The 26,762-nt window shown below is 30.4% G+C and overlaps 1 protein-coding gene across 1 annotated transcript in view; it reads left to right on the forward strand.

The window, feature by feature from the left end:
• LOC127070490 (uncharacterized) overlaps window positions 1–26,762 on the forward strand; it is a 69,395-nt gene that overhangs the window by 31,193 nt on the left and 11,440 nt on the right. The window contains exons 2-12 of the transcript XR_007784521.1: window positions 5,512–5,941; window positions 6,205–6,284; window positions 8,353–8,679; window positions 8,933–9,374; window positions 9,584–9,679; window positions 10,916–11,459; window positions 12,297–13,108; window positions 13,412–13,707; window positions 13,765–13,908; window positions 13,990–14,440; window positions 18,506–19,035. The gene's annotated coding sequence lies outside the window, so the exon portion shown is untranslated. Of the gene's footprint in view, window positions 1–5,511; window positions 5,942–6,204; window positions 6,285–8,352; window positions 8,680–8,932; window positions 9,375–9,583; window positions 9,680–10,915; window positions 11,460–12,296; window positions 13,109–13,411; window positions 13,708–13,764; window positions 13,909–13,989; window positions 14,441–18,505 lie in introns of the transcript that reaches the window.

A 26,762-nucleotide genomic window follows, 5' to 3' on the forward strand; every position in this document is an offset into this window, starting at 1 on the left:
GTAAATGGTTCTTCGCCATCTCGAAAGAGACACGGTCTCTTTCAAGTCAACGACTTGACAATTTTTGATGCCCAATTGACACATTTATTTTGTCATTCTTTTCCTTCTTTTTCATTTTCCTCAATTGATTTTGGATTTTGGATTGATAAAGTATTAGTCGAAATTTGTATGATACAAGATATTTCGATATTATCGAATTGAAATACTTTACGTTTTGAGATATAGTTATAAGGCATTTTAATGTCTAATAATTTTGATAGCTTAGATCATTCTAATGAAACTTTCTAATGTTCTATTCCAATTAATTTCATCGTTAAATTATAATTTAAATTCGCAAACACGTTTTGAACGTACCTACATAAATAAGATCAATGCCGAGAGGAAAAGACAAAAGGAGAAGAGGTAGGAAAGAGTTATGAGCACAATCTCGTATGGTAGTCATGAATCATGGAAAACCATATATCGTAATAAAGGAATCTGTCTCTCTCTTTCTCTCTCTCTTTCTCTCTCTTTTTCTCTTTCTCTTTCTCTTTTCTTCCTTTTCTTTTATGACAGTGTGAGAGAGGAACTTTCCGGTTTATTAGCGCAATTATAAGTCTCTCGTTCATGGTCACGACTCTGATTGTGAATTACGATCTTCGAATGAGACGAGTGAACGTGATCACTAGATCATCTATGATACTTGAAAATCTTTGATCATGCAAAAATTATTTAAATCCTCCAAGCACGCGACATAATCGTTCTGCTAATAATAATTGATATCTTTAACTCTGAATGTACTTGTCCTAATAATGAACTTATAATACTAATAATAATTAAGATCATTATCACTGATACGTTTCTTTCTTTTTTAGACGAAATAAAACGAACGATGGTAAAATTTTGAAAGGCCGAGAAAGAAAGAAAGAGAGAGAGAGAAAAAGACTAAAGAACTAAAAAGAAGAAGAAGAAAAGGATAGACTGAGGCTTACGAAAATTTCGAAGAGGACGACTTGATAATGCATCAGAACTCGTTGCACCTGTGGCGAGTACATACTGGTTCGGGCTAACTCCTCTTGCGCTTACTTTCTTAGCGTATGCATTAAACGCACGTACATCAGCCTGGGGCCAACAGCTTCTCTCTTTCTCTCTCTACGGTTCGGTTCGGTTCGGTTCGGGCTCGGACTTGCTTGCACCGGCAATCACGATAATCGTGAAGTTTATCGAGAAGAAGCTTGGCTGTGATTAACGAGGATCGCTTTAAATCTTCTGAGGGAAGGAAGACTACGTGATATGGTTGTGATGGTATTGATAGTGGTAGTGGTATTAGTGGATGGCGTTGTTTTCATTGAAATACATGCCATCACTCTTTCTCTCTCTCTCTCTCTCTCTCTCTCTCTCTCTCTCTCTCTCTCTCTCTCTCTCTCTCTTTCTTTATTTCTCTATTCACTGTCTCTTTTAAAAACCCACGAAATTACAAATGAATATTCTTTACAACTTTTGTCAACGTCAAGAGAGAACCGTAGAACCAGATTCTAAGCGTTTCAATTTCAACGTTTAACATCAATTCCAAGGGAAATTAAATTGATTGACTTCAATTGAAGTTTAATTGAATGCTAGCGGGAGATAAATTTCATTGAAAATTGCGACTGCAATTAAGTTTTCTATCTTCGAATCTATCCGTCTCCCATCAATTTTCTCTTACGAAAATAAACGAGAAGGGAAAAAATATATATATATACATTAAGCATGCATTGGCCAATAAACAATAGATAATGTCGTAACAATTTTCAATGTTGTACCTATTTATGATACTTTACTAAAAAAATGTGATATTATTTATTTACATTAAAAAAATTAAAAAAAAAAAATTTCGATCTGTTTAATTAAATTAAAAAAAAAGAGAAAAAAGAAAGAAAGACGGAAAAGTCACATTTTTATGGAATACCAAGTAAGAAGTCGCAATTTTCAGCATTCATTGAAACATAGCGTTAACCGTAACGCACAGTGACTACTTATGAATTAAAAAAAAAGGAAAATATCGACAACGTTGATCAAATCAAGTCCAGGAAATAATATTAATACAAAATAAAAAGAAAAATATCGTTTTCCTGGAAACGAGGAAACGTTTTTAGGAATCTGTGATGCGAGAATACAATTGCGTTTGTAAAATCATCGAAATTGCATCTTTGGCCGATGCTGCATCATCGACGGACGATCCGGACGACCGTGAAAACGCTGACGCAGCTGCGGCCGATCTTACCGCGGGCTTCGATCTCGATCCGCCCTCGGCAAGAGGCTCGACCTGCATCGCCATTTTTAGTCACGATCGAAAGAGAGAGAGAAAGAGACAGAGACAGAGAGAAAGAGAAAAAGACAGAGAGAAGAGACCTCTCGTCCTTTCCCTTCTCTTCTTCTTCTTCTTCTTCTTCTTCTTCTTCTTCTCCTTCTTCTTCTTCTTCTCCTTCTTCTTCTTCTCCTTCTTCTTCTTTTTCTTCTTCTTCTTCTTCGTCGTCCTCCTCCTTCTCCTCTTTGTACGAACGCTACTTCTGCAGCCAAGGCCATTTTAATAGCGCAGCGCATTTATCATTTGGGCGAAAACAACGTCGATCGAGGCTAGCGATAGGAACGAATTGCCATGTCGATTCAACCGCTAACTTAATTCAGAAACTAACAGCAAGATAGTTGTTGCCACTAACGTCGTCGTACCATTATCGTCGAGAAACGATAAACTCTTTCTATATAATTTTCCTTTAGGGAACTCGACAAGAAAGTTTCCTATATTATCGGCCGCCCGTCTTCTCCTATTTATTTACAACATCCATGATTAATATTAATTTATAAACTTTCTAATCGCTCTAATATAGGATCTGCTTGTAAGAATATTTCATTTAATTTTTGTTCTTTTCTTCTACGTCAAGACGTGAACAGTTTTTATTAGTTGAAAACAAGAAAGAAAGAAAAAAAAAGAAAAGGAAGAAAGAAAGAAGGAAATGATCAAAAATACAAAATTTGGACGATTAATTGATTTGACGTTCGTCAAATTAATATCGCCGTTATGTATCCTGCATTATGTAATATTAATAAGATACAGCGTGAGATTAGATTTTAGGTGAAGAGAACGAATTTATAATTAGGCGAGGAAGAGGAAACTCGCGTGTCGCGTGACACGAAAAAGTCGATGCCCCCATGGTTGTTGCTCGGCCAAGCCGGAGGCTTGAGCGTGGCTAGATTCACCCAGAGATCGTTGCTATCGCGGCGTCGTCTCGTTATCCGACACCGCGAGTACACACGCCGGGGCACCGACTTCTAGCTTTACCTTCGTCGACGACACTGTTGCTAAGGGAATCCGATTACGTCTTTCCTCCTCGCAATTAAAATCGATCTAATCTACAAGCTTTTAAACGTTTCTGATTAACGTTTCTATTGCATTCTATATACACAATTTTTTCTTCTCTGGCTGGTTTTTTTTTCTTCTTTTTTCTTTCTTCCTTTATATATATGTATACATATATATATATATATATATATATATATATATAATTTTTTATACACAAACACGTTTAAATCAATCAAGAAAAATTTTCATTGCAATTAATTGTACAATTTGTTTTATTTTATTCTTCATCGATGAAGACTCAAGAGTTTCTTTTTTGTTTGTTTGTTTGTTTTTATTATTTTTTCTTTCTTCTCTTTCATTCGAAAGAAGGACGTATACTTAGAAGGATTTAATATATGTTCTTGTTACATATGTTAATGGTTTTTTTTAAATGGATTCTTATGAATTGCATTGTATCATCTGTTTTAATGAAAATATTTGAGATTTTATGTGATGTTAGATTAATCTATCATAAATGTGTTGTCATTGAACGAATTCGTCTTGAATATTTTGAGTTTTTCATACAATTTCTAAAATAATTTTTGAAAGTTAAATAATATTAATAGAAAGGGAGAGAGAGAGAGAGAGAGAGAAATAGAAGAAAAGAAAGAAGAAGAAGACAGCAACGTTTGGCATTGATTTATATGACAACATCCGAATGGACCCACACACAATAATCGACTTATTCGACTCACGCGTGGCGGAATCAATCGACGGTGATGGCGTGTGGACTAAATTGATTTTCTCGTTCCATGTTGAAAGCGTCCTCTTCTCTTTTGGTCCAGCATTACCAGACAGCAGTCAGCAACGTTCTCTCTTCTTTCACCTCATCATACTGCTCTCGACTAGAGTGCAGAAAAAAGAAGGACAAAGACAAGAAGAAGAAGAAGAAGAAGAAGAAGAAGAAGAAGAAGAAGAAGAAGAAGAAGAATATGATGATGATGAAAAGAAAGAATGAAAGAAAGAAATAGAAAGAGAGAAAAAGAAAAAGAGAGAGAGAGGGGGAGAGAGGGTGGACAAATGAAGAAAAAGAAAAAGAAAAAGAAAAAAAAGAAGTAGAAGAAGAAGAAGAAGAAGAAGAAGAAGACGTCGAGAGAGAACTGGCGAGAATGAAGAAGTCGGTAGAAGGAGGAGTAGGAGTAAGAGGAGAAGAAGGAGGAGTAGAAGGAGAAAAGGAGGAGGGGGAAGAAACGTGATGGCGATGGACGAAGAAGAAGAAGAAGTCGAAGAAGAAGGTGCAGAGCCACGCCGTAGGAATATTAAAGCTAACTCTCGCGTTCGCACTCTACCTTCTCTCTCTCTCTTTTCTTCTCTTCTTTTCTTTTCTCTCTTCTTTCTTTTCTCTGGTGTGCTGGCTCGCTTGTTTTCTCTTCTTTCGCTTCCTTTATTTTGTCAGCTCTCGCATCCGACGATTTCAGTCTCCTTTCTTCTTCTTCTTCTTCTTCTTCTTCTTCTTCTTCTTCATCTACTTCTTCTTCTTCTTCTTCTTCTTCTTCTTCTTCTTTCTTCTTCGAGTCTGTCTTTTTCTCTATCTTTCTCTTTTACGTTTGTACGTGGTTGTATCTTTCTCTCTCTCTTTCTTTCTCTTTCTTTCTCTTTCTCTCTCTGTCTCTGTCTCTCTCTGTCCTACTCGTTACTCGAAGCCTTTGTTCCGTCCCCGTTTCTCGATTCCCATCTTAAGCCGCTGTCACGGTCCGACGACAAAACGTCCGGCGACCAATCCGCGTGATTTCGTTGCCATCCTTTCGAGACGGATTTAAGGTCGCTTGGAATGGCCGTCGAATGAAAATGTATGTATATATGTATATATGGATGGAGATAGATGGATAGATCGATGGATGAATGGATGGATCGATGGATGGACGGATAGATGGATGGATGGGTCCATGGACTGATCGATGGATGAGATCTTTAGACTGTCAATAGATAATTGCTTTTGTTATTGAAATTTATTGAATTTTGTTAGATACTTTTTGTTTTCAATTTATTTTCTAATCGATTTGATTATATATCAATTGTGCTTGATTATGTTCTTTTTCATGTAAACATTGATTAGCTCATTTTAATATTTGTATTTAATGAATTCTTCTTTTTTTCTTAGAGATACTTTCGTTAAACGTTTGGATATATTAAAATTTAATATTTATTTTTAGGTCAGTTTGATTTGGATGTAATGCATGAAGTTAAAGAAGAAGAAAACAAGAAAAAAAAAGAAAGAAAGAAAGAAAGAAAGAAAGAAAGAAATAGAGAGAAGATCGTCAGAAAGGATTATTTTCTTCATGATTTCTGATCCGGTGCCAAACGGCGTTAATGGAACAAGACCGGCAGCCGTCCGGTTTCAGTGCCGCTATTGCGCGCGCGCACGCGCGCGCTCTTGGAATAACCCTTCAAAATACTTTGGCGTAAATTTATCAGTGACGTCCGTCGAGTTGAAAAATATACCTACCTTCTCGTCTCTGCCATTTCTCGCTACTGCTTTTGCCTCCAAGACAACGTTATGATACTGGATTCGTCAAAATTAAATGAAAAAAATAAGAAAGACAAGAGAAAAGAAAAGAAAAAAAAAAGAAGAAGAAGAAGAAGGTATTTTTATTATACTGATCACTTTTTAAATGTTCGAATAAAAAAGAAATAATTACTTAAATTATTTATTGACTTATTAATTTTAAAGGAACATAAAGAAAAAAGATTAGTAAGAAATATACTTATATAATTATGTAACACATATAAAACATAATAATACGGTAATGTAAAAGTGGTAGTGTAATTGTAAAAGTTACAGAACGAAATGGAAATTGAAATGAGATTATGTTAATGCATATATATTTCTGTGTTTGTATGTACAGGTGGAAGCAGATTGATTACGCAATAGTTAACTCATAGATCAAACAGATTTATTAAACACACGAACGCACATTTTCAAATGGTAATTCACGATCGATATGACTTGGACACCTTAACAAAACTAAAATAATATCGTAGTTATCGCATTATGTGTGAAGAACAAGAGGTATTACATTATTCGTTAATTACAAGATGAAAAAGATATATAATCAATAATACGATACAATATAAAACAAAACAATTTTTTAATATAATCAATATGAATACAGCTCTTTAAGATAAAAAAGAATAGAGAGAGAAAGAAAATAATATGTTATTATGAAGGTATAATTAAGACCATTAATCGTTGCGATCTCAAGTCGTCGCAATGTTGCACCAGAACAACCCATGAACCCTTAAAAAAAAAGAAGAAAAAAGAAGAAGAAAAAAGAACGAAAAAAAAGAAATAAATAGGAAGAAGAGATAAAAGGGTGAGAGTGAGAAAGGGGGAGGATAATGGCGACGAGGTCGAAGAGGGTGAATATTCTTTTGAGGCAGCTTAACATCCAGCACACCACTTCGCATATTTAAAATGCAAATCCGTACGCCAATAAATCTCTCGTACATGGTTCGAGCGGTTTGTGCGAGGGAGAGAATCCCTCTTCTTCTTCTTCTTCTTCTTCTTCTTCTTCTTCTTCTCCTCTTCTTCTTCTTATTTTTATTCTTATTCTTATTCTTATTCTTCTTTGGATCCTCTTTCGGATCCTTTATTTCTTGAGAGCGTCCTCCTCATCTCCAAGAGACGTCAGGATTCCTTCTCTCGCCGTGACCATTATTAACCCGCAGTTAATTGAATCGCCACGGCCTCATGCTCGAGAAATTTTTAAACGAGACTCCGTAATTCTTCAGAAAGAAAGAAAGAAAAGGAGAGAGAGAGAAAGAGAGAGATGATGAAACAATCGGATGACAAAGTTGAAAAAAAGTAAGCTTATCCACATAAAGAGAAAGAAAGAGAGAGAGAGAGAGAAAAAGTGGAATCTCTCAAAAAGTAACTTCTTTCGTTATAGTGTTCCCCTCTCTTCAGAAAATTGTATTTAATCCTGTATTTATGTACTGACATAATTTAGCTTTTTCAAGAAGCAAAACTCGAGATTGCGAACGTTTTATTATTCGCATATATCTGTCGACATATGTATATATTTATATAAGTTTATATATATAGGGTGAGTCATTAATTGTTTACTGATCTCAAGAAAACAAAGAAAGCACCCTTTTTATATAGCAAAATTATTTAAACGCAAGTTCATTTATGTTTTAAACATCTTCTCCATTCATTATACTTGTTAATTCTATTAAAAATATTTTTTTTTTTTTCATAAGGTCAGTATATAAATATAAATTCATGATCATGTGTATTTGAAATGATAATAATTATTAACACATTCTTTATATTTATATATATATAAGAGCGAAGTCAGCTTTTCAGAAGCAAGAAAAGAATTGCATGACATTCCCAAAAGTTTCTTTAACACTGTATTTCTTTCTTTCTCTTTGCTCATATGACTATATGACCTTTCTGACCTCCTTGTAAAAGGCTGCATTAGTGACGTCACACAGTTCTGGTATACACAACTCGCCTACGACATAACCAACGCGCATACGCGAGAAAAGTGGCCGCAAGCATTCTCGAAAGCACGCGTATTAACGCGCTCACGAGCCTTGCTTCGTACTCTTTACGACGTGTAAATCACGAATATAAAACGCCAAGGATCTCCTCGTTCTCTCTCTCTCTCTCTCTCTCTCTCTCTCTCTTTCTCTCTCTCCCTTTTTCTCTCTTTGTTTTTTTCTTTCTTTTCTTCTTTCTTTTTTTCTACCCTTCAAGTATTCGTCCATGCAATGAAGTGTCCACTCTAAACGTTTAGAGACAAAACATAATCCTTCTAAAATCAGCCAAATTTTTTCGTTGTAGCGTTCTTTATTTTTTTTTATTTTTTTTTTTTATTACAGATAACAAGATTTTTTGAGATAAATTTTTAAGTAGAAACTTCTTGCAAAGTTATACATGGATTGATTTTCGAGTGTTATCTTAATAGATAATAGGTATATATAGTATTAATACTATTATATAAATCTGTTTTTTTTAATTTGATTCTATTTCTTTTTGCTCTTAGAAAAAACGCATCTCAACGAACGCGTTTCCGATTCTCCCGTCGTTGGAATGTTAGATCGAAGACAAAGTTACGCAACACATCCGAATTCTTTTCGAGCAAGGTCACAGATCTAGAACGTAGAGAAGAGGGCGTTTGGCTTCTACGTGAATATCTTTGAAACAAAAAGATACGGGAGAGTGTGAATGTGAATGAAAAAAAAAGCAAAAAAAAAAGGAAAACGACGAAAAAAAGATAAAATAGAAAGAATTGATCTAATCGAGGAATCGAATGATCTCCGTCGATCTCCATTTAAAAACAATGAATAGAATCTCATCCATTAAGAAAAAGGTGAATGAGAAAGGAGAAAAAAATTATAAAAAAAAAAAAAGAAAAAAAGAAACAAATATCTGTAAAATAACATGATAAATATCCTACAATATATAGGATGCCTGTCTAATGAAAGATCTAAATTTTGTTATGAAAAAAAAAGAATAACAACAAATTACGAATCAATTACATATAATGAAACATCCTGTATATTGTAAAATATCAATATCAATATTATAGTATAATAACTTTGAAATTATTCTGCTGTTTTAAGGTGGTATTAAATACCCAAAGGTAAAGATTAGTAGAACGTAAAGATAAGTCTGAGAAACATCAACGATCAAAAAAGATGGACAGAAATAAAAATCAAGAAAGAGAGAGAGAGAGAGAGAGATAACAAGGTGAGAAATAAGAAGGAGAGAATAAAAGGATAAAAGTAGTGGGATAAGAAGACAGGGAAAAGATGTATCTCACAGAGAGGTATACTACAAGGCGTGTCTTGGTTGGGTAGTATGTTGGCTACTCAACTCAAAGTAAAGGCGATTACGTCAAATCAAGACTCCATACGAGAGGATTTTTAACCCTAACGCCCTTTTCTCTTCTTCCTCTTTGCAAAGTATACAGATACAACTTTTACATACATTGTAACTACTGTTGAGATCCCATTGAAACGTACATAGGATGCAAGAAGAAACGATCTTGAGACCTGGCTAAAGGTCTCTGGCTACTATATATCGAGATACTTTAACCTTTCCATATGCTTAATACAAGAGTATAATCACAATACGATGACTCGTTTTTTCTTTTTCTCTTTTTTAGATAACCCTAACGTTTGATATCAATATTTATACTTTTTGATAAATAATTACAAAAATAAAAAATAATATTCGACGATGTTTCATTAAACATTATTCTTTCTTTCCAGGTCATCTTTCGTCGACCGAAGGCGAAGAATTATAAAAAATAAGAAAGACGACGAAGACGCGATAACAAATCATCATTTCCATTCGTTGTAACGTAGGTACGTAGCAAGTCGAAAGAGAGAGAGAGAGAGAGAGAGTCGAGTTAATTACAACCTAACGTACACAAGTTCACATTATATCCATGTACGCTCTCTCTCTCTTTCTCTCTCTCTCTTTTCCTCCCCCTCTCTTACTCTCTTTGCAAAAGGAGTTTTACTGTCAGTGTGAGAGAATAAGAAAAAGAAAAAGAGGAGGAGAAGAAGAAGAAGAGGTGGAGGAAGGAAAGAATGATTTCAGGATCAGTGGGGGGTTGCTCAGAAAAGAGGAGGGCATCGCAAGATTCGACGATTTTAATCTCTCCTCTTCTGATATCCTCCTCCTTGGTACACCTCCTGGAGGCTTCTGCAAACCTGTCCTCTTTTAACAGCCAAGCTTGTCCTCTTTCTCTCTCTCTCTCTCTCTCTCCTTTCTCTCTTACTTTCTTCTCTTTCTCTCTCTCTTCCTTCTTATTCTTATTCTTATTCTTTTTATTCTTCAACGTAACTCATCCTCTTCCTACTTCGACTCCTCCTCCTCCTCTTCCTCCTCATCCTCCTCCATCTCCACCTCCACTTCCACCTCCACCTTCTCCTCCTCTTCTACCTCTCCCTCTTCCACCTTCTTCTTCGTCTCTTTTCTTCTCTTTCTTCTTCTCATCCTCCTCCCCTTTCTCACCGTTTCGAACGCTATTACGTGCAACGGCTACCGGCACGAAGCCAACCAACAGCAGGACTACCGATCTCTTCAGCCAAGAACTTCCAACTTCCCCTCTCATCCCATGCCACCCCCTACCTCCCCTCCTCCATGCTCTCTCCCTCCCGCCCAAGAGAAGGGAACTTACAATTAGGCAATTTAAATCAACAGTTCCGATCTCCGACGTTGACGTCGATTACCATTTTTCGTATTAGCACCGGTCACCCTTCACCCTCCCTTACCCTATCCCCTCTCCCCTCCTCTTTCTCTCTCTCTTCTCGCCCCCTTAAGAAAAGAGGAGGATGGGCTTTACGAACTCGAGCTCCCTGTATTTCTTTCTTGCCTACCGAGATACTCCTCTTCGTGCCTTCAATCTCTTCTGCCTCGCCACAAGGTGATATTTTTTTGTTTTTTTGTTTTTTTTTTTTTCTTTAGAAAAGATTTTCAATGTAAATAATTGAATTATTTCTTTTTCTTTTTTTTTTCTTGTTCTTCTATTTCTTCGTCTTCTTCTTCTTTTTCTTCATCTTCTTTTTCTTTTTTTTTTTTTGGTTGTTTTTCAGATATCTAACATAATCACGATGAAAAATGATGCGGATAATTAATGAATTAATTAAGTTTAAAAACGATAATCAGATTTTGATTAATGTTAGATAATATTATGGGACGTAGAAGGATCTGTAATCTTCAGAACGATCACCTCTCAAACAGGATGAAATAACAAATATCTCTCGATGATTAACTATCTTTCAGCGGGACACTTAAATTACATCTATTTTCTTCGAGAATAATAATGACAATAATAGTAACGACAACAATAATAACAATAATAATAATAATAAGGATAAGTAAATCGCCTGCAGTATTACCTACAAACAAACAAACTAGAACTCGCATTATTGTACCTTGTAAAGAAATTACACATTGAGTATCTGGTTTCTTGAAATCTTAAGCTAGAAGGCTTTACAAAAGTAAACAAAAAAGGATACGAGAAGGATGTAATAAAGTTACTGAATAAAGGATATTATCGTGCATATATCGATTGAAATACAAGGAAGGATCGAAGCTTATATCCTTTCTCTGAAGTTAGAGAGAAGAGGCCTGAAGGTAAAGTCGTTGTTCACTATGTTTATATTCACCGTTGGTGTGTATCTCTATTCGATGGCCTACTCCTCCTCCTCCTCCTCCTCCTCCTCCTCCTCCTTCTCCTTCTCCATCTTCTCTTCCTCTTCCTCTTCCTCCTCTTCCTTCTTCTCCATCTCCATCTTCTCTTCCTCTTCCTCCTTCTCCTCCTCTTTCTTCACCTTCTTCCTGTTTTGCTTCCATTTTCCCGGAGATCTCGTTCTGTTCTTCATTTTCTGAATCCTGCCAGGCAGTGGTCAACAACACACACCGGTTGTGCTGCTGCTCTTACTCTCCCTTTTCTTTACTCTCTATTTCTTCTTCTCCGGTTCACTTTCTCTCCGGTTCCGCATCTCTCCCTACTCTTTCTCTTTTCTTCCTTTTTGTCTTCTCTCTCTCTCTCTCTCTCTCTTGCTTACTTACTCTCTCTATCTCTTTTTCTCACTGTCCATCTGTCTATCTCTTTCCGTCTTTTGTAGCTAAACAGTAACGAGTAGGTGAAGCAAGAAGAGATCCGGGATGATTTGTAAAGTTACACTCTCAGCTTACACACGTCTCGCTCTCTTTCCCTCGCTTCCTCTCTCCCTCTCTCTCTCCCTCTCTCTTTCTCTCTCTCTCTCTCTCTCCCTCTCTCTCTTTTTAATATTTGTTAGATTCATGAAAAGTTTACGATGATCCCTTTTTTTTTTATTTATATATACACGTATATATGTACTATTACAGATTTGCATAATATATGTATATCTGAAACGACTTCTTTTGTATAATAATCGATGAATATTACTTTTAATAACCTTCTCCTCTTTTTTTCGTTATGAACAGGCAAGAAGAAGAAGAAAAAGAAAAAGAAAGAAGAAGAAGAAGAAAAGAAAAGGAAAAAGAAGTCGAAGAAGAAGAAAGAGAAAAAAAAAGAAAAAGAAGTCGAAGTTTTTGTCACGAATTGGATGAAGAAAATAAGAAATATAAAGGGAGAGTGTTGCATCAAGAGGACCTTGACATCGAGTGGTTATCAGCTTGCTTTCTTCAACACTACGCCATTCTCCTCCTCCTCCACCTCCACGTCCACCTCTTTCTCCTCTTTAGAGAAGAAACGACGCTTTGGAGTAGCCACACGTGCACGTTCGCGTCGAAAGTCGATGCACACACGTTGCATCGTACTACGCTTACCATACTGTACCATTACTACACCCTGAATCTTGTGATGAGGAGGTGAGGGAGGAGAGGAAGAAAAGAGGAGGAGTTCAGAAAGAGAGAGAGAGAGAGAGAGAGAGAGAGAGAGAGAGAGAGAGAGATGAACAAACTGGAAGAAGAAGAAATGGTGGGGGGAAAGGGAGAGAGCGGTTTTGCCCCTTTTGCCAGTTCTGCCTTTTTTTCTCGTCCTCTTCTTTCCTCATCCACCATCCTCTCCTCTTCCTCCCCCTCCCCCTCCCCTTCTCCTCCTCCTCCTTCTCCTCTTCTTCTTCCTCCTACTCCTCACACTCTTCTTCGCCATCCTTGCTGTAAGACAGGGACGGACCGACAAGAATGACAAGAAAGAAATTTTACATATTTCTTTACTTAAATTTAATCTGATATTTTCTGATATATGTTATATCATACGTCATTATATAATCTATATCTACAGAGAAAGAAAGGTAATTATTTTATTTGGTAAAAGTAACTTGCTTTTGTAACGCTATAAAATTCTATAATAATTATCTATGTTTTGTATAGATAAATCATACGCATAGGTATATAGAATGATTTATATTTTATATACTTGTAGACGTTTCATGAAATTATTTAATCGATGAACAGTCGGAAATATTTTTAAGTGTTCGATTATATACAGATATTTATAACATTTTTACAATTACTTTTTATTATCTATTATTAATTCTGAAAACTCATATATACAGATATACACACACATATATATATATATATATATTTTATAGAAGAGAAAAAGAAGAATTTGTAAAACGGTAAATCTACTGGTCTCTACTTTCCATTACTTGAGTCGTCCTGACCGCGTCACCTCCTTCTAGAGAACCACAAAGTCATCCCAGCCCAGTTGTTGTATTCCAAGTCTCATCTTGACACTTCTCCCTTTCTATACCATGGAGGATTTATCATCACGCATTATCGATAACGATTATAACGTGCCTCTTTATAGAACGATAGGAATTATTTGCGAAGAACACAAAGGTGGCATATATGTACATATGTCAATATTTTAAATATATTATACAGGGTGAGTCGAGTAAAACTATGTACAATATTATTTAATAACAAAAAATATTTTTAACAGATGGAACTGAGAAAAATATTATATAAATATATTATGCGTTACATATATATTATTATTTTAATATTATATACAATACAAGATGGATCAAATAAAATTAGATACAGTATTAATAGCTACAAAGATGACACAAATATATTACACAGAGTGAGTCAAATAAATCAAGATTAAATATTATTGAACGGTGTAAACTATATTTTTAATAAAAATATGTATTTTGATTTTCAGACATTTGTTATATATATATATATATATATATATATATATATATATATTCGTCTGATGAAAATGAAGATAACTAAAATGACACCGTTGTAGCTGTTATACGTTTAACGTTCATGAAGATCCGTTACACTTGACTCTACTTTTCATTGGCTTCTTCTCCGTATCCCTCTTCTACATAGAACGAATTTAACTTGAACGACAGGCAGGTGACGAGTCGAATTACGGAAGTCATTGAAGTACTGTGGTTATGAATGTACAAGTTACACGTCTCTAGAAAGAGAAAGAGAGAAATGGAAGACGTGCCACAACCACATCCTTCGTTACACCCGGCTTTGCGTTTTCTTTGCTACACGAGAGGAGATTTCTTTTGATATTCTCCTTTTTATCTCCGATTTTATCCTTTTTATGGATATCTCCACTACTAAACGATTTGATGAAAGCAAAATTGATTGATGTGAGTTATATCAATTATTTTTATTCTCATAAAAATATTCTATTTCAAATATCATCGAACAATTACTTTTATTAAAAGGAAAATTGCTCAAATAAGTGGATAGAGTCAAGGGGGCTTGTTCAAAATTAATTTAATAATTATTTTTATATACAAACGAATGATAATTTTGAAGGATCTGCAATAACAATATAGGATATTGTTAATAATAGATATAACGATGCATGAAAAAAGTCAAAGGATTTTTTCTAATTAATTTAATAATTATTTACATTAGTGAACGATAATTTTCAATTAATAATCAACAAATAAATGAAAGATTTTATTAATGGAAAAAGGAAACGAACTAGTAATAATAGTAATAATAGTAAGTGAAGAGAAAATGAGTCTTTTAAAAATTAAATTAAAGAGCATTAAATCAGCGTACTCTGGCGATTGAAAAAGAAAAAGAAGAAACATTGACCAATCTTTTTTCCAATCGTTTCATACCAATTTATCTGTTACAAAGCGTTAGGACTATAATGTATCTCTCTTTGATCTTTTATTTCTGTACTTAACAAAACCGGTAATTACCGTAATGCGGCGACTCGCCTTAACCGTCCGTAATTTGCATGCCGACCTTTGATCGCGTCATATATTCCTGGCGATGCATTCGATAGCGTGGTAACTATTTTCCCCGTTTACGAATTAACGTAATTGCATCTATGGAGAGTATAAAAATTTCTTCTCTTAGTGAAATTGTTTACGTGAACGCGTACATGAAATAGAGAAAAAAATTATAATCCTTTTTCTATTCGATAAAATCAAAATAAGATTATTTTATTACTCTATAATAGATATGATAAGAAGAATAATAATAATAATAATAATAATAATAATAATAATAATAATAATAATAATAATAATAATAATAATAATAATAATAATAATAATAATAATAATAATAATAATAATAATAATAATAATAATAATAATAATAATAATAATAATAATAATAATAATAATAATAATAATAATAATAATAATAATAATAATAATAATAATAATAATAATAATAATAATAATAATAATAATAATAATAATAATAATAATAATAATAATAATAATAATAATAATAATAATAATAATAATAATAATAATAATAATAATAATAATAATAATAATAATAATAATAATAATAATAATAATAATAATAATAATAATAATAATAATAATAATAATAATAATAATAATAATAATAATAATAATAATAATAATAATAATAATAATAATAATAATAATAATAATAATAATAATAATAATAATAATAATAATAATAATAATAATAATAATAATAATAATAATAATAATAATAATAATAATAATAATAATAATAATAATAATAATAATAATAATAATAATAATAATAATAATAATAATAATAATAATAATAATAATAATAATAATAATAATAATAATAATAATAATAATAATAATAATAATAATAATAATAATAATAATAATAATAATAATAATAATAATAATAATAATAATAATAATAATAATAATAATAATAATAATAATAATAATAATAATAATAATAATAATAATAATAATAATAATAATAATAATAATAATAATAATAATAATAATAATAATAATAATAATAATAATAATAATAATAATAATAATAATAATAATAATAATAATAATAATAATAATAATAATAATAATAATAATAATAATAATAATAATAATAATAATAATAATAATAATAATAATAATAATAATAATAATAATAATAATAATAATAATAATAATAATAATAATAATAATAATAATAATAATAATAATAATAATAATAATAATAATAATAATAATAATAATAATAATAATAATAATAATAATAATAATAATAATAATAATAATAATAATAATAATAATAATAATAATAATAATAATAATAATAATAATAATAATAATAATAATAATAATAATAATAATAATAATAATAATAATAATAATAATAATAATAATAATAATAATAATAATAATAATAATAATAATAATAATAATAATAATAATAATAATAATAATAATAATAATAATAATAATAATAATAATAATAATAATAATAATAATAATAATAATAATAATAATAATAATAATAATAATAATAATAATAATAATAATAATAATAATAATAATAATAATAATAATAATAATAATAATAATAATAATAATAATAATAATAATAATAATAATAATAATAATAATAATAATAATAATAATAATAATAATAATAATAATAATAATAATAATAATAATAATAATAATAATAATAATAATAATAATAATAATAATAATAATAATAATAATAATAATAATAATAATAATAATAATAATAATAATAATAATAATAATAATAATAATAATAATAATAATAATAATAATAATAATAATAATAATAATAATAATAATAATAATAATAATAATAATAATAATAATAATAATAATAATAATAATAATAATAATAATAATAATAATAATAATAATAATAATAATAATAATAATAATAATAATAATAATAATAATAATAATAATAATAATAATAATAATAATAATAATAATAATAATAATAATAATAATAATAATAATAATAATAATAATAATAATAATAATAATAATAATAATAATAATAATAATAATAATAATAATAATAATAATAATAATAATAATAATAATAATAATAATAATAATAATAATAATAATAATAATAATAATAATAATAATAATAATAATAATAATAATAATAATAATAATAATAATAATAATAATAATAATAATAATAATAATAATAATAATAATAATAATAATAATAATAATAATAATAATAATAATAATAATAATAATAATAATAATAATAATAATAATAATAATAATAATAATAATAATAATAATAATAATAATAATAATAATAATAATAATAATAATAATAATAATAATAATAATAATAATAATAATAATAATAATAATAATAATAATAATAATAATAATAATAATAATAATAATAATAATAATAATAATAATAATAATAATAATAATAATAATAATAATAATAATAATAATAATAATAATAATAATAATAATAATAATAATAATAATAATAATAATAATAATAATAATAATAATAATAATAATAATAATAATAATAATAATAATAATAATAATAATAATAATAATAATAATAATAATAATAATAATAATAATAATAATAATAATAATAATAATAATAATAATAATAATAATAATAATAATAATAATAATAATAATAATAATAATAATAATAATAATAATAATAATAATAATAATAATAATAATAATAATAATAATAATAATAATAATAATAATAATAATAATAATAATAATAATAATAATAATAATAATAATAATAATAATAATAATAATAATAATAATAATAATAATAATAATAATAATAATAATAATAATAATAATAATAATAATAATAATAATAATAATAATAATAATAATAATAATAATAATAATAATAATAATAATAATAATAATAATAATAATAATAATAATAATAATAATAATAATAATAATAATAATAATAATAATAATAATAATAATAATAATAATAATAATAATAATAATAATAATAATAATAATAATAATAATAATAATAATAATAATAATAATAATAATAATAATAATAATAATAATAATAATAATAATAATAATAATAATAATAATAATAATAATAATAATAATAATAATAATAATAATAATAATAATAATAATAATAATAATAATAATAATAATAATAATAATAATAATAATAATAATAATAATAATAATAATAATAATAATAATAATAATAATAATAATAATAATAATAATAATAATAATAATAATAATAATAATAATAATAATAAAATAAAAAGATACTAAAACAATAATCAAATTTCAATAATCGCTGAAATCAATATAAATTTATATTAATGAAAACAAAATGCATTAAGTTCGTTCTCTAAATAATTATTTTATGTAATAATATTTTTACAGATGGAGAGGATCTCAATTTCATTTATTATTACATTTTTCAAGAGATTATTTGGAAATAAGACAAAATTTATAGAAACACAATGTGATGCACTGCTATGAGGATGAAGAATATTAGAAAAAAAAGAAAAGATAAAACCAAAAGAAAACAAAAAATAAACAAAAACGTTGGGCCAAAGTTTCAATCGGATAAGGACCGAACGAAATAAGTTCAACACTTCGTATCTCGCGTTGCTTGAGCGAGATCAATTACATGGGTCGTTCCTTTTCTTCAGGTCCGATCGGTGTATGTATCTGCTTCTTGCTTGCTAGCTCTGCGTCCCTCGTCTTCGATCGAACTTGAAGTCGAACTCGTTCTCGACAAGAGAGTAACATGAAGATGCGAAGTAACCGGTGCTTCTTCGATACGTTTGCATTGAATAAAAACAAAAAGAAATAGAAAAAGAAAAAAAAACGAAAACGAAAAAGAAGGAAAAGAACCAGGAAGATGACTGATGAAAAAATAATCGAAAAAAAAAAAAACCGATGCAACAGTAGAAGATTAAAGAACGTCGTTAGAACGTTAGTCTCTTAACTGACCTTGAAAATGTGAAGAAAGTTAAACAAAACAGTTAAACAAAAAATTCTAAGGAACAAAATTGAAACTTAGGTATATATTATAGATCACGCAATCGATTTTCTTGAGAAACATCCATATCGTCGTGACAGTTCTTGAGATAGAGCTTGCTAATTTAACAAACATTCAATTATGTTAAAACATTTTTATAAAAAAACTCTTCAGAACTTATTCTATGAATGACACGAACGAATTTTTTCCAAAGTTTTTTTTACTCATATTCATTACTCATATTCGTGAAATTTCGATCGAACGATGAATGAATCGACGATGACGATAACGAAAGCTTACAGAAAGAAAAAGAAAAGAAAGAAAAACATAAGAAGAAAAAGTGTAATCGTCTAATAGCTCATTTCTATCTTGTGCTAAAAATTATTGAGACTAGTGTTCTGATCAAAAATCCGTGTCAGTCGGCATAAGGCACGAAGGTTTGCACCTTACATCCCTGGAGTCTCTTCCTCTTTTTCTTTTTCTTCTTCTTCTTCTTCTTCTTCTACTCTTTCGTCTTCTTCTTTTACTATACCTATATATATATATGTATGTATACATACATATATATATATACACATATATATGTGTATATATATATATATATATACACACACACATCTCTCTTTCTCTCTTTCTCTCTGTCTTTTCTCCTCTACCCTCTCAAGCAATCCAACGACCTATCCTTTTCCGTTTGCCCTGAGGGCCCGTTTTCTTCCTCCTTTTTCTTCTTTAGACCCGTTGCTCTCTTTGTATGGCGTCACGGTTGCTCTTGTTGCTGCTCACATTCTCTCTCTCTCTCTCTCTATCTCTCTCTTCTTTCTCATTCTCTCTTTTTCTCTCTTTCTTTAAGAAGTAAGAAAGAAAGAGAGAGAAAGAAAATATGGTCCTCTTCGAGAGATGTTCCCTCTTCAGTTCCTCTCTCGTACACTCATCCAGTTCTTTTCCTCTCTCTCTCTTTCTCTCTCTCTCTCTCTCTCTCTCTAGATCGACCAGTTGCTCCTTTTGTTTTTCATTAGTATGAGTGAGTGAGAGAACAAGTGAGAGAAAGAGAGAAAGAGAGATGGTGGCTATTGAAGAGGGACTGGAAGGACTGAAAGAGTACACAAAAGAGAGAGAGAGAGAAAGGGAGAGAAAGAGAGAAAGGGAGAGAGAGAGAGAGAGGAGAGAGAGAGAGGGAACACAGTTGAGCGAAGCGTGTCTCGACACGCGAGATGCTGGATCGGATTCGACCCACGGATCCGGATTCACGAAAGTCTCGATCTCTTGGATCATTCTCCTCGGTTCCTTTTTCTTTTTCTTTTTCTTTCTTCTTCTTTTATTTTTTTTTTATTTTTTTTTTACTTGTCTTTTTTTTTCTTTTCTTTTCTTTTCTTTCCTTCGATATGACGTTGACAGAAAAAGGTGGTTTTCTCTCTCTCTCTCTCTCTCTCTCTCTGTATTTTTTTTTAAACTGATCAGAAATATTCAATTTATAAGCATATTTTGTGAGAACATGTTAGATTCGTATATTAGGGTTCGATCATGTCATCAAAATGATCTTAAACAAATTTTTATTTAATTTACATAAAGAAAAAGATGGGATTCACTATTATAATCATTATTTATTAATATCTTAAGTAAGATTTAAATGCTTGTTTTAATAATGATATTGAACAAATGTTCATTTGCTTAATCAAAAAAAGAAATGTCACGTTTTGAACAATATTATTCGGTATTATCCTGTGAAGGTACTTTGATCAATTTTTTACTGATATCAAATTTTTTTTTAACAGGTACCGAAATGTCGATTAAAGATCAATAAATAAGTGATTAGTCTAACAAAAAAAAAAAAAGAAAGAAAAGAAAAATAAAAGGAGATACAGAAACGTAAGTAATCAAAAAACTTAATATTCCTTCTCTTCATTCAAACTTAACTTTCTAATTAACAAATATCAGGATCATCAGGTTAATTTAGAGAAATCCTTCAAAGTACACTTGATCAATCAAATCCATCATAATTACTAATTACCATGTTGAAAAACATATTGAAATAAGAAAGAGAGAAAGAGACTCCCAAACGATATTATTTTATTTTTATTCTGTCACACAGAGAAACAAACGTGGCACAACACAGCTGAATTTGCTTTGGCCCCTGATGGTGTGTATAGTACCAAGGCAAGATCGTGAGCATCGAACAGGAGAAGAGCTAGGGGAACCGGTTTAATCTTATAAATTTGCGATCGAATGATCTCTTAAGAAAGAAAGAGAAAGAGAAGATTTCGCACACTCACCTAGTTTTCTACCCCCTTTAGCCTGGTCCCATCTTCCTTTCGCGTTACCATTTACGGCTTCACTGAATCCACGTGGTTATCGTGTTTTCCTTTTCTCAGTCTTTCTCTCTCTCTCTCTCGCTCTCTCTCTCTCTCTGTCTCTCATTCTTTTCGAATCTCTCTTTCTCTTTCTTACTTCTTGAGTACTCGACACGGAGTCTTCGAAGTTACCAAGCGATTCTCGAGTACGAGTTAACCACCTCGTTTCACCACTAGACTTTTCTTCTCTCTCTCTCTCTCTTTTTCTCTTTCTCTTTCTCTTTTTCTCTGTATGTATGTTCTCTCTGTATGTCTGTCTCTGTCTATCCCTCTCTCTCTCTCTTTTTTTGCTTTTTATTTCTTCCTTTCTTTATTTCCTTTCTCTCCACCCGCCAAATCGTAAATTCAGGCGACTCGTAAATTGTTACTCCTTTTTCCCTCTACCTACCTTTCGTTTCCTCTCAAATACCCCTCTTCTTGCCTTCTTAAAAGAGAAAGAGAAAGAGAAAGAGAGAGATGTAAAGAGAGATGAAACATAGAAGACATGAGGTTTTGTGGTATCACTGTGGTATACATATTTATGCATTGTGTTTATCACATTGCATTTAACTCTAATTTCTTGCATATTCTCTTCCTTATAAAATCTTTACCTTTCTTTTTCTCTCTCTCTCTGTGTATGTGTGTGTGTGTGTATAAGTATATATTATTATATATATGTCAGATTAAATAATCTAATCAGAACATTCACAGTGAACATTTCTATTCATTATACTCTATCTCTTGCATCCTTTTAGAGGGTACGAGTCAATATCAATGAAGTTGTAAGCAGTCTACTACCTCTTATCTATTCAAAGATATCAAGACTGAGAATATAAGGAAAGAGAAAGAAGGAAGATAGAGATTACAAGAAGAGAATATTGGGGGAGGATGGACCATTTAAAATTCTAATTTCCATAAAATAAAAACATCGATAAGCGTTTAAAATTGAGTTCATTAATGTCACGTCTCTATTATCAGAATATCTTTTAACTTGATCTCAATTGGAATTTCACCATAAGATTTAGTTGAACTACGTAATGTCCGGGTATGGTAAAGAGGGTTCGAGAGAAAACGATCGAGAGATTTCAATTCATCTGCTTAGCACGTCGTTGCATTTTCTCTCCATAATTTACGATCATATAAGTATAGGAGACGGTTTATGGGAGAAGGGATGATACAAAATTCATATCACGTTGGTTTAGTATGGATGGGGAAGACTCTGCGTTGGAGGGTTGACGATACTCAACTTGAATGTCAAGTTTTCTTGATGAGAAACAGAGAGCATTGCATTTGCAATCGTTGTTAGAAATTGTATTTGATAAATGAAGCTATTGTTTCTTATTTTGAGATCGTTTTATTTGATTGTATTAATCTTTTAAAGATTCATGTTAATGATTATGGAAATTTAGAAAAAAATTCGATAATATCGTTCATTTAATTATTATATTACAATATTATGAAAATTATGAATTAAATCAGAATGAAAATATCAAAAATTAAAACAAAAAAGTATATATATATATATTTAATAGATCAATAATATTTTGAATTTGCCTCTCATATCATCGCCATTTTGATAATAGTCAAATCAGAAACTATATAAATAATCGTCAATTTTTATTACTAAAAATATAGTCATTGATTTGACTCTTATCAAAATGGCTGCATAATCAGGCATGCCAAAACTAAAAAAATAAAAGCCAACTTCAAACCTAATAGAAATAAAATAAAACATTTTATTCCGGAACTTTAAAATGAAAATACTCATCCGTGAAATATACTCTCCTCTCGTGTATATCCAAACAACTAGCGTAAAATAATAATTTTTGTTCTCTCTCTCTCTCTCTCTCTCTCTCTCTCTCTCTCTCTCTCTCTCTCTCTCTCTCTCTCTCTCTCTCTCTCTTTCTCTCTCTCTCTCTCTCGCTTCAGAAATATCCCTCCCATTATATCTACTCGCTCGCGTTATATACGCTCACACCATCGGATTCGCCGATTATTTTATAAACCCCTTTCGAGCAGTGCGTTCCAACGTTCTCCTTGGAAGCCTAGCTGCCTACAATTTTCTTTACTTCTTACACGCGTTTCTCCTTTATACAGCCTCGTTTCCGATTTACCGTGGCTCAGCCTCATGGTAGTTAAACGTTTTGCTTCGTCCATGTATCCTACCTACCTTTCTCAGTATATAATATATATACATATATACATACATACATACATATATACATACATATATATCCGTAAAATAAATTAAATATATATATATATATATACACACATGTATACGTGTATATAGTATTATATATATACATATATATACATATACATATGTACATAGTTAAGTGTACGCGTTTTATCAAGGGTGAATGCGACACACGAAGCACACCAGGTCTAAAGTGGAATAGTAAAAGCGAGCATTACGCCTTGGACACGTGGTAATTTACAACTGGTGCGTACGAGCCACGGATAGTTCGTAAACACAGAGCGCTTTGTGAGCGGACTCCGCGCGGCTTGCTTCTTCTTCCTTCTTCTCCTTTTACCCTCACCTCCTTCCTCCCTCTTCATCTCTCACCCCGTTTCACTCTATTTCTCTCTCTCTCTCTTTCTCTCTCTCTTTCTCTATCTCTCTTTTTGCTCTTTTCTTCGTGGCTATTGGATAGAGATTTCTCTTAGCCTTCTTCTCTTACGCTATTTTTTACGTTCCTTTTAATACATACATTTCATACGATACTTACATATATTTCATATAATACTTTTCTCTCTCGCGAGTATTATATTTTTTTTCTTTTTAATATATTTTCATCTATCTCTATCGTTCTCTTTCTTTATGTACTGCAAATTCGTAATAATAGATGTGTGTATGTGAGTGTGGGTGTGTGTGTGTGTGTGTGGTGTATTTTGCATATACGTAAGATATATATGTATATGAACATTGTTTTTAGTTTCTCAAAGAGTCGAGGCAACTTAATAACCTAACCTATAAAAAGTCTTGTCTTTATATTAAAGCATTTCAAGGCACGTCGTATTATTTATTTATTTATTTTTTTCTTTTTTAAATACATTTTTCGTCTTCCTATTTCTTTCTTTATATACTATGTAATGTATCATGTAAATACAAGTATTATTTTTTTTATATATATATTCTTAATCCATTTTCTTTCTCTCTTTTTTTCTCCGCGTATGTAAGTATATATATATATATATATATATATATATATATATATAAATTGTTTCCACTTGTACAGTCAAGACATGATTCTAACCTATAAAAAATTTTTCCGGCGATAAATTATAACAAGGTACGTAGAAGAAATCACGAATGAAATAAAAGATATTAAAAAGAAAGGAGAAAGAGAAAAGAAAGAGAGAGAAAGAGACAGGAAAAACTTAACTACGTAGCTTTATGTTCACATTTGTGGTTATTACAGGTGATCCTCTCTTCGTCCACTCAACGTGTTAGGAAAACTGTACGTTGTTCTCTCGTATTTCTTTGACTTCTTGCAACTAATGATCATAACACGCTGCATGACGTATAGAAGAAAGAGATAGAGAGAGAGAGATGGTAGAAGAAAAGGAAGAAGAAATAAAAGAAAAGAAAAACGAAAGGAAAGAAAGATAAATAGAGCAGTGCAAAAAGATGATAGAAATAATAAAATAATGGTAAAGCGTAAAATTCTCTCTCTCTCTCTCTCTCTCTCTCTCTCTCTCTCTCTCTCTCTCTCTCTCTCTTTCTCTCTCTCTCTTTTTTAACTTTCTTTTTATTTTTCGCACTTTTCATATTATTTCTTTTTTATTTGTCTTTCGTGCAAGTCGCAATTATTGTAATTTAACTCGGTGTTAAGCGTATCGACGCGACGAAACCTCGTGTAAAAACTCGCGGACACGCATCGTGGCGTTACGAAAGTTATTATCACACAACTCATCTTGTTAGAGCTATATAAGAAAGAATGGGGAGGTAGGAGTATCACTTTTTGTTAATACCTTTTACATTTTTCTAATTCCCTTTTTGTGTAATTATAAAACAATGTGTAAAAAACGAGATAGAGAGAGAGTGAAAGAGCAAGAATCAGTTTTTAAAAATATCTTTAACATTTTTGCAAATTCTTTCTACTTACCTATTTACAAAACAAATATTCAAATGAGAAAATGTATAAAAAGAGAATCTAAAACACCTACATTTGTAACTTACATTTTTAGCTTTTATTCACATAAAAGATATTCCAAAATAAAAAATGCATGGAAAAAAAAAGGAAAATAACCGTTATATAAGATTTCTTTATATCTTTACAAATCTTTTTATAATGTATTCATAAAATAATAATGATATTCAAATAAAAAATGTATAGAAAAAGAGAAAGAGAAAAACTGTTAATAACATTTTTTGCACTTTTGTAGATATTTTTATATATTCATAAAATTTAAATAAGAAATGCATATAAAGAAAAAAAAAGGAACAAAATGTATGTACATATACAGAAAATAACTTTGTGAAACTATATACATTAATTACGTTACTTAATCTTATTTATAAGTAGGATTTCCAAACTATATCCAAATATGAAATGCAAGAGCATATTCGTGACATAGTTAACAGGAGACCGGCACATCATAGGAAGGATTATAACGATAGCATTTAATGCGACACGCGTGTCGACGTCGACGAATAACCTAGCTTTCTCACTCTTTCTCTCTCTCTCTCTCTCTCTCTCTCTCTCTTCCCTCTCTCTCTTTCTCCTTCTCTTTCTTCCCTCTCTCTCTTACTCTCTATCTTTCTCATATAAATGGCTCCCTGCTTCGTGTAGGTGGAATAAAATCGTGCTCAATGACTCTAACGCAGGCTCTATGCTCGATTCTTTTATCTCTTCGAAACATTTAAAAATGATAAATTTGAATTTTTTCTCTCGAGAGACGCCATATTGAATTTTCAATGAACCGCGCGAAAATATGAGATTTATATTTATCTTTACGAAACTGGGAGGGAGAGAGAGAGAGAAAGAGGGAGAAAGAGGGAAAGAGAGGAAGAAAGAGAGAGAAAGAGAGAGAGAGAGAGAGAGAGAGGAAGAGAGGGAGAGAGAGATCTTTTCGCTTTCGTTCTTTCGGTATTCTTCCTGCTAGCATCGACGATGCTTTATCGAGTCCTATCTTGTATAAACACGTTCCACCTGGACCCGTCACGACCCACGCCATTTTCTACCGTCGTACTGCCCACGTCGCTTCGTAACTTTCCACGAGATCACTTTATCTCCTATATATATTCGATATATACACATATATATATTATATGTATGCTTGTCTATGTATGTGTGTATGTGTATATGTATGTATGTAT

Source organism: Vespula vulgaris, chromosome 18 (assembly GCF_905475345.1).
Source record: "Vespula vulgaris chromosome 18, iyVesVulg1.1, whole genome shotgun sequence".
NCBI lineage: Eukaryota > Metazoa > Arthropoda > Insecta > Hymenoptera > Vespidae > Vespula > Vespula vulgaris.